Genomic DNA, 8,509 nt, shown 5'->3' with positions numbered 1-8,509 from the left:
GAAACTGGAATGAAAAGTCAAAATCTTACCAAATCTGGCAGTTTTTGTTAAAATGCTTCCTAATCCTGTTCTAGGAAGATTTGTGGTGTTGTGAATTGATCCTATTACTTACAGGTTAGTAATTTCTAACTTTGTCTTTCCAGCACATTGACAACTGCTAACTCTATGACTGGGATTCTTCTGTACCAGTGACTGGAGCTTGTTTAGATTCCAGAAGAGGTATCCCAGCCCTTCTGAGTTCCCAGCGGTCCTTCAAATCCCTCTTCTCTTTTAATCCAAGCCAGGATGCACTGTAGCCCTCTCAATGTTTGCAGGGGCAGCAATCCACAGCTACATCCCCTGAGGGAAGAGAACGCACTCCTGGGGAGAGGCTGTGTGGTAGAGATAGGAGGAGGTAGCTGTGGAAGGGAGAAGAGCCAGCACTGGAAGAGCAGGACTCTTACTCTGCAGGCCTGTTGTCCGAGCCATTCAAAGGTTAGTTCTGTTGTAACAAGCCCATTGTCTACCCAATGGTGACACCATTTAGCCTGTGCCATTGATACCTGTGTTGGAGCTTGGGAAGTAATCTAGTGATATCCATCATGAAATCCATACAATCAAATTGACAGCTAAAAACCCCACTTAAGGTCTGTATTCAAAACAAAAAACACAACATGGCATTAACAAGATCCAAATGGAATTCATACAGTAATACAGACATGGTCTTTATTTTTTCTACAAAGTTTAATGTGGGCCTGGTTTGAAATGTACTACAATATGCATTACTTGTTATGAATAAGGAAACCAGTTATGACAGAGTACCCAATGGCATCTGCCATTACAAGTGACTTAAAAGCATTCTTAAATACTATAAATATCCCAAGGAATTGTGACTTCTTTCTCCCATGAAAGCTTTTTATAACATCAGAGCGAGCTAACTTTTGATGTACACTACTTCTGTAAAGCTGGATATTACAGTTCAATGCCAAACTTTGTTTCTGATTGATAGGGATGCAGTTAAAGTAACATTAACAATTGATTTTTCTTCATGATTTAAACTATTCTGGAACTATAAGTTCTAGGCAACCGTAACAAGTTCAGAGATAAAATGAAAAACAAAAACCAAGCTGAAAAGGGTGACATTAACAGAAATCTTATAAATCTATTATTTTTGAAATCGGGTGGTGAAAGACAAGGTGAAGTTCACCTTGTACAGATAACATCTATACACTACTTTCTTTGCAAAGTGTCAGAATAGGAAGTCATCTGAATCATCTGGTGCATTCATTTTTCTTACCTTTTCCTGAGACAAGGTTCACATAAAGTGATAAGGAGATGGAGCAAATTAGAAGGTGAATATCGAAATGATGACAAGAGAATTTCAAACACATAACTGTGCCGCCTTTTAATTTTTTGGTTGTCATGTGTTCATCCCTGTTGCTACCTAGCCTTCTGAAACAGGATATGAGTGAAAATCTTTCTTTGACCCAGTGTTTTATGCACCTGCAGAAAAAGAGGATAGAATGTGATCATTTACACCAGTGAAGCAGCTTTAAACAGGTTGAAATCAGCATCTTTCTCAGGTGTCCTTGATCTGTTCCCTTCTCAGTCAAACCTAGAAAGAGACAAGCCTGAGTCTGGAGAACATTAGCCATCATTTCATTTTGCTAAGCGAGCCATACAAGTTTATGGTGTCTCTAGATAAGGGGTTTTATGTGTTACTTACTGCACTTTAAATTACTATAATCCTATCCCTGCACTGCTCAGGCTGCTTACTGTACTGGCAACCAAACAGGTTTAGTTTGAGGGTGTGAAGTTCTCTTTTTCTCATAACTGGAATCACCTATCTCTTAGATGCACATTGAGTGTTCCTCCTACTAAACATCTGATTGTCATAAAAGAAAACAACATTTTCTTCCTGGAATAAGAAGTTATTAGTGGAAAGTTTGAATAAATATGTCTATCAGGAGGATAATAGGGCAGTATGAACTCTATCCCTTCATTTCACATCTTTTTAAATAAACAGATGGCAAGAAATTTCTTCTCAAAACCTGTGCTTGGTCCTCAGGTTCATTTGGTGCCTGAAATTACTTTCTTTTCTTTCTTCTTTCTTCTCACATAGTGTAATACCCAGTCAGCCCCAGGATTTGTTGCTAGTTATAAAAGGGCAAAGGTTGTACATCCCTCTAGGCAACAAGAACACAAAACCAAAATTTCCATCCCCTTGCCCTAGGCAACTGCTAGACAGAGGGTTGAAGTTTTTGTTCTGTTTTGTTTTGGGGCTGGTGGGGTTTTTTTTTTCTCTTAGAGGCAGTGTTTTTGCTCTTAAATTCATTCACATCAACCTGGGAAAATCACATGTACTGTCTGGACTACTTCTCACTCGGGCCTTCAGCAATGGTTCAACCCCTTGCTTGGAGAGCTGCTACCTCTGTGTTTCCAGAGTAACCACTGTATAAAGACACATAGCTCAGAGCAGACTCCAGTTAGCCTGAATGAAGAGACAGCAGAGCAGTCAGATGTATAAATCAAGTAGATGACTGTCAACAGATTAAAACTTTTGATGTTGATTATTAACAGTTTTCAACACTGTAAAATATTGACTCCTTTTTATTACTCCACAAATTGTCATTACTTCCTCATCAGACAGAAGCTTGAGAGCATGTTTGTGTAAAACAAGCAACAGGAATTCTTAAGTGATACCTTGGATGATTCACTAAAGACCAAGGAAAAGCAAACATGCCCAAACCCCATCAGCTGACATTAAACAGTTTCTCAATGCTTATTCTATCCTATCTCCAAAGATGAAGAAATAAAATAAAATAAAATAAAATAAAATAAAATAAAATAAAATAAAATAAAATAAAATAAAATAAAATAAAATAAAATAAAATAAAATAAAATAAAATAAAATAAAATAAAATAAAATAAAATAAAATAAAGGTAGGGGAAGAAAGAAAGGTATGACAAACTTTCTGTTTAATTATCTTGGAGTTTGTTTTGTTGTTTAAAGAATTAATCAACTGTTCCTAGCCCAGGGGCAGCATTCTGGAGGCAGAGATGCACTGCTGAGCAGTTCCATGCTTCCCATACCTTTTGTTTCTTTGTCTATGATCTGGGAGTCAGAGTTCAGAAGTAGGGAAGTGTACACTGTCTCAGCAGGTCTATGCCTGGCAGAGCTGTTTCTGGAGAAGTGAAAATACTTATGGCTGGGGCAGTTAAGCTGGCTGTAGACTTGTTTTGAACTATTGGAGTAGTGCCAAGGACCTGGCTCAACTGATAGATTCTGTTTTCAAGTTGCATAAGTACAAGTAACCTGCAAGACTTGATTATTTTTTTTTTGTAGAGTGGTGAAGTTCGGATAGGATTATTTAAATAGCAACTACAATGGAACCCATAAGCACCTTTTATTTCATCTTAATCACCTTCCTGGATGCTGCATCCTTGCTTGTTTGCCTTTGGGTTCTGATCTTACAGCTGCTCCAGCATCTTGATGTACTGAGCACCACTGAATCTTTAAAGATTCTGCCCATATTCATTGAGAAAAATTGCAGATCTTACTTATCCATATTATTTTTATTAGGAAAAAATAATCAAGTTTCATAATGAACACAAGTATGATTGAACTTATGTGGGTAACATTCTATCCTTCTGTATACGTTTTCATCTTATTGTGGACTCTTCAATTTCTTTAGAAGTTCAAATACACTAACAAGCTTTTCCCCTTGCAGACATTTTGCAAAGGCTTTAGAACATACTCATCTAGGGGAAAATGATTATGTCTTGAAATACATAGTTATTGATTGTCAAAGGAATTAATATATTACGCTTAAGCGCAAAGGAAATACCATGTAAGTCAGCTAGGAAACAGTGTGTAAGTCAGCTGACAGAGAGCTGGATTTTTGTCTTTACTACTACTGTAGGAGGGAAGCATACTAGGACACTTATTTCAGACACTTCAAGGTAAATCTGCCTTTGTTGGGACAAGCATATACTTACACCAGTCATCTGATGCAGAATTAAGCAAAGTTCCTATACAAGCAAAATCCAGACAAAAGGAAAAACTAGTCTATGCACAAAGCTTTTGCTGGCTCATCTAGACCCCTTTCTACTCCTACTTAACTAAATACCTTTAAAACTCTGTGTTAATGTGCTAATGTAGTGTTTACACCTTGTTTCTCAATGTGTCCACCTGACAGTTCACAGCACAGCCACTAAATTGATGCCAAAATAACTCTAGTTAAACTAGTTCATGGTCTGGTCTGCATGCAAAGCTTACGATACATCTAAGAGTAGGATTTAGGAATAGAATGTGTTAAAAAAAAATAAGACCAGGAAAGTTCTGTTCTGCATTCCTTAGCACTGTGAAACCATAATAATTTACAGGAGCTTTTATCTTTACCTAAATCCTTATGAACTGATAGTTTACAAAATAAAGACAGAGAAGGGGCAGACTTAATTTTAGAACAAAGGATGGTCACATGCACAAGGTCCATACACCATTGAAATATGAATCACTAGTAGATTCATTCTGGTTTAACTGAAGAAACAAAGTCCAAATTATTCCCAGGAGCATTTTGTTGTTTGACCCCCACTGGAACTGATTACATTTTATGACTCTCAGCAGAAGGACCTCTTAATTTCCGTGAGGTTTTATACATTCCACGCACCGATGCTAGCACTGGACGTGATCCGGCTGGTGCGGGAGGAACAGCAGAGCTTACAGTGCTGAACCGAGTGCTGTTTCTTACGCTGTCAGCTAAAGGGGTGGCCAAATCCAGCGCCCATAACCCACAGGCTTCAAAGCTTTTACCTGGCTTGGAGCCAAGAGACACTTCCTACCCCATTTGGCAAAGGCCTAAAAGGTGGGGAGGGCAGTGGGCCTCGCTGGAGCAGGTGGTGACCTGCTCCATGGTGTGCTGGTGGTGCACGAGTGCTGCACAGGGGCCAGCAGCAGCCCCAGTGCTGCCCAGGCTCCCGACCCACCGTTTGGAGACCTGCCGGCCGGACGTGCGGAGGAGGCCAAGGTGACGGACTTGCCGTGGTAGCCGCAGCGCCGAGCCTGCCTCCTGAGGCAGCAGGCCTGCACAGTGGCAGCTGCCAGCCCCTGCACACCCCTGCAAGATGCTCAGGTGAGCTGCGAGGGCTGTTCCTACTCCTCAGCCCACTCTGGTTAAGCTTTATCTTTCCCCTCTGGACGCTCCACCTGTGGCCAACTTTAATGGGCAGCTGTGAGGGTCTTTCCCCACTACAGTCCCCCACATGGATGTCATGGCCCACTAGAGACCCCTGTCACCAAGCTGCTCGTGTTTTAGACACAAAATATATAGAAAAAGTGTTTTTCTTCCAGATCCCACTGTTAGTGCCAATTCCATCCAGATCCCATTGACAGGCCAGCAAGGTGGCCTGCGAGGTGGTGCCCACCAGGGTGGCAACGTCAGTCTAACAGAAACAAATTAATGGCTGCGAATAAAACTCCTCTGGCAGCATTTCCTCCTTCACACAGTTGGACTGAGCGTTGCCAGACAAAGAGCACTTCTTCTATTTGGTTCTGCAAAGCTGTTTGGAAAGTCACCACTTTTTGTAACCAGGTTTTACACGAATGTGAAGAAGAATCCATGTGTGTTGGACTCAGAGATGCGCTGTGGTGGAACTCACTGAGAATCCCACCATGAGCACAGACATGAGCTGTGTTTCCTGTCATACCTTTCCCTTCCCTCCTCCTGATTTTTTGACAAACTGTCCTCCTGCCAAGGAAATTCTTTTAGACGGTGTGAAAGAATTATTATTGGGGTTGGGGGGGGAGGAAGTGTTTTATTTCAACTTGTGTCAGCTGCTAAACATTATCCAAGCATGTGCACATGCAATATGCACAAGTATTAGATAATGCTGAGGTTGTAACTCCTTTTGCTGCTAAACTCTCAGTTGCACAACATGCAAGAAATGGAGAATTGAGGTCATGCATATGCCTTGCATGGTTAAAGACCTATCTATGAAGCACGAAATTCTCTCACTGAACTTCTCTTTTGTCACAGAGGCACAACACATCCACTCACACACATTAGAAAATAAAAATCAAGGCAATTAAGGGAAATAATGGGAAGGCATGGGCATTTTTTAACTCGATCTGACCTTTTAAACTTTTCTTCTTGGCGCTGACTTTAGTGGGGATACTTATGGGGATAAGGTGTAAAAGAAATACCTTGCACATTTTCTCCTTTTTCTCATTATCAGCTGCATTTATTTCACTTTACCTCAAATGAGTCAGTGGTACAGAGTATAACTAAAAGCTATTTTTAACAAGGGGTCTTATCCATTGCATCCAATAAGGACCAGGCAGAGATGTAGATGACTTTTTCTTTTTGCACAAAAGGAAGCTTTCACTTGAAAGTAACTTTCTGATTTCTGGGGACAACACAGTGGTTGATATGCTGGTTTAAGTGCTCACATCTTTGTAAATCTGGGTTTACATGCAGTGTTTTACAGCATCCTGTAATCATAACAAGAATGCAAACTTTTAAAATGTACTTTAGGCTGAGATATTGATGCCAATTCAACCTTTAACATGGGTACATATAAAGATATATAATGATACACTGAATCATAGAAAGTGTTCCTTTAGAACAATAAACTATGCGAATATAAGCATTTTTGCAACTTTATATCTGTGTCCGTGCTGTAGTCTTTAAGTTCCATGTGTGAAGGTAGTCTTAAGATTGACCTTGCTTTTGCTTTTTGTCTAAGAACTTCTTGGATGAGTGGAAATTACAACTGAAATAATTGTTGGTTCCTAATTCATTAGTTTCTGAAACTAGCAATTCCATTCTATCAATTGTGCACTAAATTGGTACTGGTAACAAAAAGGTTTACATTTTCCTTCTTGCTATGAATGCGTAGCAGCTGTATGCTAACAATCCAAATAACTTTCCAGCTTTCCTAAGTCTTCCAAAGAGAGCAAGACTAAAGTATGCACTGGATTTACTACCTTTGTAGTTTGTTTCCTTTAGTTTTCTCTACATGCATGCTTTATATAAAACAGACAGATTTATAAGTGCCTGACTTTTAAGAAATGTAGAAATTCTGTATCTCACTTTCTCTTGGGTGTGAGGCCCCAGCATGGGTATTGTGGACAGTGGTGTCCACCTAAAACATGTCTGTCCCTGGGTCTGTGGGAGAAGGGAGAATGATCATTTATGCTTGAGCCTGAGGAGCTCTCCTTTCAGAGGATTTCCCTGGAGTGTAGCATTCCCATAAGGACAACATTCTGTGGCTCTGATCTAGTATGGTTGGTTCCCCTCCAGATGTAAGACTCAGCAGGCTTGGAGCATCTTGTAAAAATGTGAAATCAAAACTGAAGCTTGCTTTGTATGCAGAGCAGGCTACCAGTTTATTCCAGCCCTCGTCTACCTTGGCTGAAGTGATCTGAGCGTGAGCAGAAGCATCTTGGTGGGGCTGTTCCACCTGTACACACCATGACTCACTCATGTGTTGTCAAGTGGGGAGACAGCTACTCTTTCCTTCCAGTTCTGCTCTTATCTGGGATCTACTATCAGAAGAGTACCTGGAGAGTTAACCTCTCTGCCTTAGCTTTTAAGGTCTTCTGTTAGAGATGAGTATAAGGACAGAAGAAAATACAGTGGAGGCCAAAGGAGTCTCGCATTAAAGGGATATAAGTCAGACTGTCATTGTACTGGTCACAGTTGTGAGTCATCACATTTGTCAAATGAGTGACTCAAAGAAAATCCAGCATGGTCTGTATTTGATTGAGCAGATGTGTATGCCACAGATTGACTCATTACTGTAAACTCTGACTAAATAACCCAGATCAGCTACTGGGCCAACTTCTTTTCATGTGCTCCTAAACAGAAATTGAACTTCATGGGATCATTTCAATGTGCAAGCAATAAAGCAAAATCCTTGAATTTGTTCTACTCATGGACTAGACAGAGAGGGAGTGTTCAAGTAAGCACTTCAAATAAGATGAATGCAAACTTAGTAAATGGTAGGTTAGTATTATGCAGCTTGAGAGTTTCCAGTCTTAAATTTGACTGTACGAAGAATATCTGAATGATACAGATCCAAGTTTCAAGCCCGCTGATGCAGGATATTTAAGCCTATTGTAAAAAATGCCATACATTGCTCCAGTAGTGACAACGTATATATGTAGCAAAAATTAGCAAATCTATCCATCATTCATTAATTCATTCATTCAAAATCCTTAATTAGCCATCATTATAAATATTAGTTAACAACAGAAACTCAGTGTATTTTAGTGTAAGAAAATTACAGTAGTGTAAATACCCTGTATCCTGTGCACTACAACTGTAAGAGAGAAAATGCACTAGCAAACCTCTTAGAGTTTAAGCTGCTTTCAGAGACACTATTAGGAAATGAATAGTGGTTTCACAACATCATTTTATCATTTTGTAACCAGGTTAGAGGCCAATCATACATGGTCATTGCTGTAAAGTAGATAAGGTCAGAGTTCCTCCCCACTAGTATAAAGTTATCAGCTTAAATACCTTTAATG

The 8,509-nt window shown here is 39.8% G+C and overlaps 1 long non-coding RNA gene across 1 annotated transcript; it reads right to left on the bottom strand.

The window, feature by feature from the left end:
• Positions 1-833: 833 nt before the first annotated feature.
• Positions 834-3,182, bottom strand: LOC131582531 (uncharacterized). The gene is made up of 3 exons (XR_009278353.1): positions 3,073-3,182; positions 2,344-2,470; positions 834-1,482 (listed from the first exon to the last, which is right to left on the bottom strand). It is a non-coding gene; the product is annotated as an uncharacterized LOC131582531 (long non-coding RNA).
• Between the last annotated feature and the right edge of the window lie 5,327 nt (positions 3,183-8,509).

Source organism: Poecile atricapillus, chromosome 1 (genome assembly GCF_030490865.1).
Source record: "Poecile atricapillus isolate bPoeAtr1 chromosome 1, bPoeAtr1.hap1, whole genome shotgun sequence".
Taxonomy (NCBI): Eukaryota; Metazoa; Chordata; class Aves; order Passeriformes; family Paridae; genus Poecile; species Poecile atricapillus.
The sequence above is the reverse complement of the archived record's forward strand: the minus strand, read 5'-3'. Positions and strand labels throughout refer to the sequence as shown.